Below are 10,307 nucleotides of genomic sequence, written 5' to 3'. Positions count from 1 at the left end.
ACAAGTTGGACTAAATGGTTTGTTCCCATGCTGTGCATCTTTTTGATTCACTCATCCAATTTATCCAGATCTCTGTGTAATCTTAGATAACATTCTTCCCTGCCCAATATAAAATCAATCTTGGTGTCATCCACAGAGATAATGGGAACTGCAGATGCTGGAGAATCAAAGATAACAAAGTGTGGAGCTGGATGAACACAGCAGGCCAAGCAGCATCTCAGGAGCACAAAAGCTTACATTTCGGGCCTTGGCCCTTCCTCAGAGAGGGGAATGGAGACAGGGTTCTGGAATAAATTTTGAGAGAGTGGGAGACGGACCGAAGATAGGTGGAGAGGAGAGTCTAGGTTGGGAGGTGGGGATCCCACTTCCTACAGAAAAAGGGGGTGGCCATGGGCACCCGCATGGGCCCAAGCTATGCCTGCCTCTTTGTAGGTTAAGTGAAACAGTCGCTCTTCCGCCCCTACACAGGCCCCAAACCCCACCTCTTCCTCCGCTACATTGATGACTGTATCGGCGCCGCCTCTTCCTCCCAAGAGGAGCTCGAACAGTTCATCCACCTTACCAACACCCTCCATCCCAAACTCATTTCACCTGGGCCATGTCCAGCACATCCCTCACCTCCCCGGACTTCTCTGTCTCCATCTCAGGCAACCAGCTGGAAACTGATGTCCACTTCAAGCCCACCGACTCCCACAGCTACCTAGAATACACCTCCTCCCACCCAACCCCCTCAAAAACTCCGTCCCCTATTCCCAATTCCTTCGCCTCCGCCGCATCTGCTCTGAAGATGAGGTCTTCCACTCCCGCACATCCCAGATGTCCGTGTTCTTCAAGGACCACAACTTCCCCCCCACCCCGCAGTGGTCGAGAATGCCCTTGACCATGTCTCCCGTATTTCCCACAACACATCCCTCACACCCCGCCCCTGCAATAACCGCCCTAAGAGAATCCCCCTCGTCCTCACATAACACCCCACCAACATCCGAATACAACGCATCATCCTCCGACACTTCCGCCATCTACAATCTGACCCCACCATCCAAGACATTTTTCCATCCCGACCCTTGTCTGCCTTCCAGAGAGACCACTCTCTCCGTGATTCCCTTGTTGGCCCCACACTCCCCTCCAACTCCACCACACCTGGCACCTTCCCCTGCAACTGCAGGAAGTGCAACACTTGCCTCCACACCTCCTCCCTCACCCCCATCCCAGGCCCCAAAAGGACTTTCCATATTAAACAGATGTTCACCTGCACATCTGCCAATGTAGTACATTGTATCCACTGTGCCTGTTTGGGGAAACCAAGCGGAGGCTTGGGGACCGCTTTGCAGAACACACCCGCTCGCTTCTCAATAACCAACTGTACCTCCCAGTCGCGAACCATTTTAACTCCCACTCCCATTCCTCATGGACATCATGGGCCTCCTGCAGTGCCACAATGATGCCACCCGAAGGTTGCAGGAACAGCAACTCATATTCCGCTTTGGAACCCTGCAGCACAATGGTATCAATGTGGACTTCACAAGCTTCAAATCTCTCCTTCCCCAAACTGAATCCCAAAACCAACCCATTTCGCCCCCTCCCCCGACTGCATCTCAAAACCAGCCCAGTTCGTCTCCGCCTCCCTAATCTCTTCTTCCTCTCAACTATCCCCTCCTCCCACCTCAAGCCACACCTCCCTTTCCCACCTACCAACCTCATCCCGCCTCCTTGACCTGGCCGTCCTTCCCGGACTGACTTAACCCCTCCCCACATCTCCACCTATAGTCTCCTCTCCACCTATCTTCTCCTCTATCCATCTTCGGTCCGCCTCCCCCTCTCTCCCTATTTATTTCAGAACCATCTCCCCATCCCCCTTTCTGATGAAGGGCTGAGGCCCTAACGTCAGCTTTTGTGCTCCTGATATGCTGCTTGGCCTGCTGTGTTCATCCAGCTTCACACTTTGTTATCTTGGTACCATCCACAAACTTGCTGGTTGTGCCTTGAATAATTCACACCTAAATCATTTTCATAAATGACAAACAAATGTAGAGCCAGCAGCGATACCTGTGGATCATCGCTGGTAATCAGCTTCCAGTCTCAGAAACAACCCTTCATGGCCACCCTGTCTCCTCCTATTAAGCAGAAACACACAGGAATATACACATGCAGGCATATCGGGATACAAGCACAGTTGTGTCTTCGAGACGGGGTAGATAGGTTTTGATTCTTAAGGGGATCAAGGGTTACATTCAGAAGACAGTAGAATTGTGTTGAGAAACATGTCATGCATGATCGAACAGCAGAGCAGACTGCCCCAATTTCTTCTGCTCTATGGACTTAGGGAATCAGGAATATTTTCCTTTGAAAGCAGTAGAGGCTGAGATTGATAAATACTTTATGGAACAGAGCCAGTGGGAATGTGGGATAGGTTTAAGGGGCTGAAATGTCACATCTGCTCCCATTTGTTGTGCTCTTCAAAGAGGAGGTGATGTGCTATGAGGTTAAGACTCTTTAAGGTGTCTCCCAATCCTGATTGAAATAAGGATTTTGTTTTCTCTACAATATTGTGCTGTCTGTGGTGTTATCATCCCCAGGGAACGTTGAAGACTCGGTTACTAAAGATATTTAATGCTGACCTCAACTGACCTTTGATAATCAGCAGAGTCAATATTTATTAGGAATAAACAGGAAAGGGGTGTTCAGCCATAAACAGATCAGCTATAATCTTTCTAAATTGAGCAGCAGGCTTGAGTGTCCAAATGGCCAACTGCAGGTCCTATCCGATGTGTTTTTATCTCACCCCATCTCTCGAAGCTGTTATACCAGTAAAGGAAGACGCATTCAGCCAGCCAGGATTACGACAGATAGGAGGAGACCATTCTGCCCTTCGAATGAGTTACATAGGAATAGAATGAAATATTCAATCATAGATTCATGGAGGTATACAGCATGGAAACAGACCATTTGGTCCAACTCATCCATGCTACTCAGATATCCTGAATAAATCTCGCCCCATTTGCCAGCATTTGGGTCCAAATCTCTCTCAACCCTCCCTAGTCATCTAGCCATCCAGATGCCTTTTAAAGGTGGAAACTCTATCAGCCTCCAGCACTTCATCCGGCGGCTCATTCCATACAAGCACCACTTTCTGCATGAAAATGTTGCCCTTTCAATCGCTTTTAAATATTTCCCCTCTCACCTTAACCTATGCCGTCTCGTTTTGGACTCCCCAGCCCGGGGAAAAGACCTTCACTCTTAACCCTGATTTACCACAATTTTGTAAACCTTGAGAAGGTCACCCCTCAATGACAATTGTTTATTTTGTTGTGTGGAGACTGCAGCAATTTTTCAACACAGAAGCCACAGCCAAAAATGAAAATAATTATGAAGATTATCTGTGTTGGTGTGCTATTAAATGGACAAAATTAAACCAGGCTAACAGGAAATTTCTCCTCCGGCTGAATACATGTCCGGGGAAAATTGAGGGCTGCATTGAGAGGGCAGACAGTATTTACTGCTGCATCTGAAAGACAGCATTTTTGACTGCAGTGTCCTACTCAAGTGTCCATCTATATTCTGTGCTTGACTGTTAATCGCTCAAGAATCAGTATCATTGACAGTATAACCTCTACCTGATTATCTGACAACAAATGTCCCTAACAGGGAATTGCGGAGCACAGGAAAACTCGACAACGAGCTGCATGGTTGTATGGTTAAGACTTTGGAGGGAGTGGTGACAGCGCAAGGGGGCAGCCGGGAAGGCAAGCTTCTGCTTTTAAAAACTTACCTTGTGAATTAGTGGACTACTTGATTTGAGCAGAAGGAGTGGTGAGAGCGCAAGGCAGGAAGTGAACTATTGCATCTGGGCATGGTCTGTATCAATGGTTTAGATAAATGCAACAAAATGTATTTGAACTAAATTTGTCAGTGATGCTAAGATTAGCAGGAAATTACGTAATGAGGAGGAGGTAGAGGGGATGTAAATGGATAAGCAATTTGGCAGATGAAATATAACATTTCGAACTGTGAACCTGTGATATTTTCAGGAAGAACAAAAGACTATAAATTACATAAATGGAGGGAGATTATGGGGCTTAGTGATACAGTGTGTACTAGAGGGTTCGCTCTGAAATTTTCAGACATTGGAAGCGTTGCTCTACCATCCTGATGGACTACTCCCTGATGTTCCAAGTTGCCTCATTATTCTCAGTACACACAGGATATTTTGATGTGGTTGGTTGGCACTGGGGAGTGGTGAGGGGGAGGGTGTTTAGGACAGTGAATAAAGGGAGCGGCCTTTATCTACCATACCATCCTTTCTTAATACATGGAGGCATGCAGAATATTGGAATTGCTGCCTGCTTCTGAATGAAGAGGCTGTGGATGTTGCCAGGATAGTGGGCCTTCAGCAACATGATGTACTGTGTATGGTCACACTGCAACATTAATGGAGTGAGAGTTTGGAGGGCTCAATCACAATAATGAAAATATTAAATGAAGGTATTTTCAGATGAGCTGAAATGGTTGGTTATATCCCATTATCTGTTCACGTCCCAGAACCAGCCTGGACACCTTTTTTTACTCACTCACAGGGTGTGGGTTTCACTGGCTGGGCCAACATTCACTCCCATCCCTCATTGCCCAGAGAGCAGTTACAGCCTGTGACATTATTGGGTGTTTGGGGTCACATGTAGGCCACAGCAGGGGTGGGGAGGGTGGATGGCAATTTCTTTCCCTACAAGATGTGACTGAATCAGATGGGTTTTCCTGGCAATTGCCAATGGTTTCATCTTCATCATTCAACTTTAAATTCCAGATTGTTATTGAATTCAAATTCCAAAATGTCACTTGGCAGATTTGAACTCATGGCCTCAACGCATTACGTGTGTTTTCAGATTAAGAAACTAGCAACAATACACTTGGCCACCACTGTTAGCCCAGATGAAATATCTGTTCAGCATGGAGCACGTTGCAGACCAGATTGTGTCCTGAGCTTCATCTTACAGGAACTTTCAGTCATTCAACTCCCCAACTTTCTGTCCTGAGCAGATGACTCATAGACACTTCTTACACCAGGTTTTCTTAAGCACGTGTTCGAGAGCCATTTCTCATGAGGATGGACTCTCCAAACAATATATTACATCAGCTTTATACTTGCACATAATCATCAGGCCACTTTATACAGACCACTGAAAAATGTACAGTTATTTTATGGTTATCAATATTCAATCACAGACAGTAATTCTAATTATCTTGCTTGGTCACCTTATTGTGCTCGGCCAATGACACCATTTCAACAAATCTCATTACAAACTATAACTTCATGCAGACATTTATTTTGTCGTCAGCCATTATCTTGACTGATATCTGACTGCAGCTTCTTCATTGTCAGCAAAATTTCTATTGTCCCTTGTATTTGACATTGTTTTTTTTTATCAGGGAACTACAGTAAAATTTTGCATGATTTTACATGGCAGAACATCCGCTCCCTTTCACAAAACCATGTTGACTCCAATTGCATGAAGGCGTTCTCAAATGGCCCGCAGTCCTTTCCTTAATAATGGAGTCAAGCAGATTCTCAATGATGAACGTTCGGTTAACTAGGCTATCAGCTCTTGCTTTCTGCCTCCCTCTCTTCTTGAAGCCATGCATTATTGTCCATAGAGTCCGTCAATACAGAAACAGACCCTTCAGTGCAACTCCTCTGACCAGATATCTCAATCTGATCTTGTCCCATTTACAAGCATTTGGTGCAGATCACTCTAAACCCTTCCTATTCACATAACCATCCAGATGTAAAATGTAATTTAACCAGCCTCAATGTCTTCTACCGGCAGCTCATTCCATACATGCACCACACTCTGTGTGAACAACTAACTTCTCGGGCCCTTTTTATATCTTGCATGTTTCATTTTAAACCTGTGGTATCTAGTTTTCGATTCAGCTACCCTGGGGGAACTTCCGAGGCTATTCATCATATCCATGCCCCAAATGTGTTTTTTTTATAAATCTCTGTGTGGTTACCCTCAGCGTTTGATTCTCCAGGGGGATAAAAAGAAGCCCAGACTATTCACTGTCTTTCTATAATATCCAATATAACACCAATCTTCACATCATTCTTGTAAATAATTTTTGAATACTTTCCAAATTTAACAACATCTTTCATGTCGCAGGGTGTCCAGAATTATACGCAATATTCCAAAAGTGGCCTCACCATTGTCCTGTCCAGCCGTGACATCAAGTCCCAATTCCTGTACTCATTACACCAACCAACATCACGATAGAGGTTTTTTCAGTTTTGTTGGAACATTTGTGGAATACAGAGAATGCTGATATATTTCAAACAATGTCCCTTCTTGATCCATCAAACTGGCTCCCCCAGTCAATATAATGAGAGCGGATCCTTTATACCCACACTATACTCCTGCTCTATCTGCATCCCTTTTGTTTCGTTAAATCCATCCACTTGATTCGAATTGACATTCAGTGCCGTGACTTCCACAGCTTTCTGTGGAACTACATTTCCTATGTTCACCAGCCTCTGAGTGAACACATTTATTCTCATTCCAATGCAGATTGATCTGCGTGTATCTAAGACTATAACCCCTTCTTTCAGACAATCTAGCCAGGAAATCACCATCGCTGTTTCCATTCTGGTTTGCTCTGACAGAGTTTTATATGTTTTACTGAGATCCCCATTCATTTTTGGAATCCTCATCGAATACAGGCCCAGTCAATTCAAAGTCCATTCACACAACAAATTGTCATCACAAGGATCAGCCTGGTCATCCTTTGTTTTTTTCCTCTGGAGCAAGTGTGTCCTTTAGTAAGTTAGGAGACCAAAGTTGCACACGTTACTCCAGAATATTTACAACAGAGACCTCACCTGAACAGCCACATTATTACAGCCTTACTCCTCTACGTGATGATCTTTGAAATGAATATCAATCCACCATTTATCCTGCATTGTTCCTTTCCATAACTGATGTACAAAAACATCCAGATCCTTTTCCGCAATGTGAGTGCCCACTTGGTGCGTCTGTATGCACTGACCAGCGTACCAATGCCATTCACAGTATTTGGCTTCTGGCTTCAGAATTTACTGCCCTGCATCGTTCTCAGAGGTCTGCACAGAAGAACACAAAATACAGGGGGCACAAGTCCCTTCATTGTTTAATATTTTTCAAACAATCCCTTTTCAAATATTATGCTGCTCTTCTATTACTTCACACCAAAGTGCACAACGTAACATGCATCCTCATTGCGCTTCATCTGCAATATATGTTCCCAGTCATTGCGCTTCATCTGCAATATATGTTCCCAGTCATTCCACTTGTCTCAATTGTCTTGGAGCATCTTTCCATTCTCCTCACCACTCTCAATCCCAGTTTCGTACTGTCAGCAGACTTGGACACATTGCATTTGATTCCCTCAACCAAACTTTTGATGTGATCTTGAGTCCCTGATTTACACCATGAAACTTTCAATCCAAAATAAACATCCATTTATTCCTGCTCACTGTTTCCTGTCAGTTCTCCCATTATGGCACCATGTCCATATATTTGGCCAAATCCCATGTGTTTTTAGTTTACACAGTAGGCTTGGGACTGAATCAAAAATCTTTCCAAATATCCAAATGCAGTCAATCCATTCCTTTTCCATAATTTATCTTCAGTTTGGTTTCTCAAATACGATTCCCAGATCATAAACCGACGTTGACTTTGTCTATGCCCATTAAATCCCGTCACAATAATTTCTCTAAATTAGTTTATTCACTAATTTCATTCTATTTCCATTCCTCACCATACTTAGGTTTCCTATTATTGCTCAGTTTTTATTTTGTGTTTTCTTCCGTGAATACAGAAATGAAGGAGTTATGTCAGACTTCTACCATTTCCTTGTCATTCATTCTCTATTCTCTAGTTTCAGACTTTTTTTTTTCATGCGTTCCCTCCTGGGATCTGTTTAGAATCAATTACAATGCATTCTTATTGCTCTTGTTATTAGAGTCTCCAGAAACCCAAAAATTCCTGCCCTATGCTGCTCAATGATTGAACATCCACAAACAAGCAATCACAGAAGTATAGTCTGTGTAACGTCAGAAATACAGTGCAACATCCATTAAATCCCACTTTCCTACATGAGGCGTGTAGCCTAGAATATTATGAGACTTCAAACACTCATCCAAATACTGTTCAATGGGTTGTGAGGTCACCCATGACAACTCGCTCAGAAAGTGCATTCTCGACACTAGCACTCTCTGGGTGAAAACAATCCTTAAATTTTCTTTAACTCTCAAGCCCCTCACTTGAAAAGTGTGGTCCTTTTTCTTGGCCCGTTTACTAAAAGGAGCAGCTGCTTTCTATTGACCCTGTTCATACCTCTCAATCTTGTATACCTGAATTACTTACTCGCTCAACTTTCACTGCTCAAAGTCAAACAACCCGAGATTAAACAACCTCTCTTCAGAGCTGATGTGCTCCATCCCAGAGAACATCCTGGTGAATTTCCTTTGTGTTCCTTTCAGTGCAACCTCATCCTTCCTGTAACGTGACAACAAGGACTGCACACAGTACTCTATCTTGGTCTAACCAATTTCTTGTATACTCTGATAATCTATGCCTTGATGAATAAAGGCTATCCCTGCAGCCCCCTCAGCCTTGTCAACTAGCCTAATAACTTGTCCAGTCATATCAGGGAAGTGCCCTCTGAGCTTCCGAGAGTGCTGCCATTCATTGAGGACTCCCCTTGTCTGGTTCATTTTTCTGAAAGGTAACACTTCATATTTATCAGTGTTACATTCCACCTGCCAGCGATCCGCCTGTCTGACCTTTCTGTCACTAACTTCCTGCAATGTAAGACCTTCCCCTTACCTACAAAACATCTAACCAAGCCCAATTTATGTAACACATATCCCCCTATACCTGCTCCACATTCAGGTCTACATCATTTATGAATTCCACAAATAATAAGGGACACAACACTGATCCCTATGGTACACCATTGGGCACTGGTTACCAGTCATACAGTCAACCATTTACTATCATCCTCTGTCTCCTGACACTAAGTCGATTATGGATCAAACTTCGCAAGTCAGTAAGGGGCTCCCTGATTATTCTGTTCTGCTTGACCTGCTCGTAGACTATCTGGGAATTCTCCTTCAATTTGCCTGCCAGCAGCTTCCCATGCCCCTGTGCTCATCTCTCTCCCCTAAGTGAAGGATTTGCTCCTTGTTGCAGTCTTAAATGGCCTGCCCCTTATCCAGTCATTATTTACCTTCAATGTGGAGTAGACAATCAGGGGAATATTTTGTTTATTTCCAACTTGTCATATGCTTTGTGAATTTTCTGCATTTCACTGCGATCACCTCTTATTCTTTGAAACTGTAGAGAACACAGGCCGAGATTCCTGATCAGACCATCTCGCCATCTGAGGGACCAATTTGGAGAATATTTATTGCACTTCCTGTGGGCTAAGGAGATCGTATGTTAGATTGGAACACCAAAACTGTACACTATACTCAAGGTACAGTTTCACCGACAATCAATGCAACTGCTGCAGGATGTCTTTACTTCTATATTCCAATTCCCATAAGTGATGGCCAGCCTAACTTTTGACACGCATTCCACCAAGTACGCTTTGAACTAATACTAATTTTGTTTCTGAACTCACGATGTGAGTTCTTTCAGAAAGCCTTCTGAAAATCCAAATGTATCACTTCTGCTGTTTCTCTGTTATCTCAGCCACAAGAAAAAAAAACTTCAAAAATTCTGATGTTTGTCAAGCATGATTTCTTTTTCAGAAATATATACTGATTCTCTCCAATGTTGCTTCTAATTTCTAAATATCCCGTGTTACATCTTGCATCATAGATTCCAACAGTTTCCTTACCAATATCAAAATAATTGGTCTGCAGTTCTCGGCACTCTCCCTTCTCCCCTTTGTAAATTGTTAGATAATGTTTACTACCTTCCAGTTATTTACAATTGCATCCATTCTTTGCAGAATGTACAGGAAAATACAACACAGTTATCAACTGTCCGATTAATAATTCTATTGCTGCTTTCTTTTCCTGACATTTTGGCATGAAGTACACCTGGTTCATTAGATTTTGAAATGCTCAATCCAACTGCATTTCCAAATATTACCTTGTCATTGACATGAATTGACTTTACGTCATTAGTTCCAAAAATGCCATAATATCATTTAGTGTTTCTGGGAGATTTTCTGGATCTTCCTTCATGAAGACAGCTTCGCTGCTATTTCCATGTTCTCCACAATGAAGTCTCCAGCCCCCAGTACTAATCTTCCATATTTAACCTTGC

This window comes from Stegostoma tigrinum, unplaced genomic scaffold (genome assembly GCF_030684315.1).
Source record: "Stegostoma tigrinum isolate sSteTig4 unplaced genomic scaffold, sSteTig4.hap1 scaffold_58, whole genome shotgun sequence".
Lineage (NCBI taxonomy): Eukaryota > Metazoa > Chordata > Chondrichthyes > Orectolobiformes > Stegostomatidae > Stegostoma > Stegostoma tigrinum.
The sequence above is the reverse complement of the archived record's forward strand: the minus strand, read 5'-3'. Positions refer to the sequence as shown.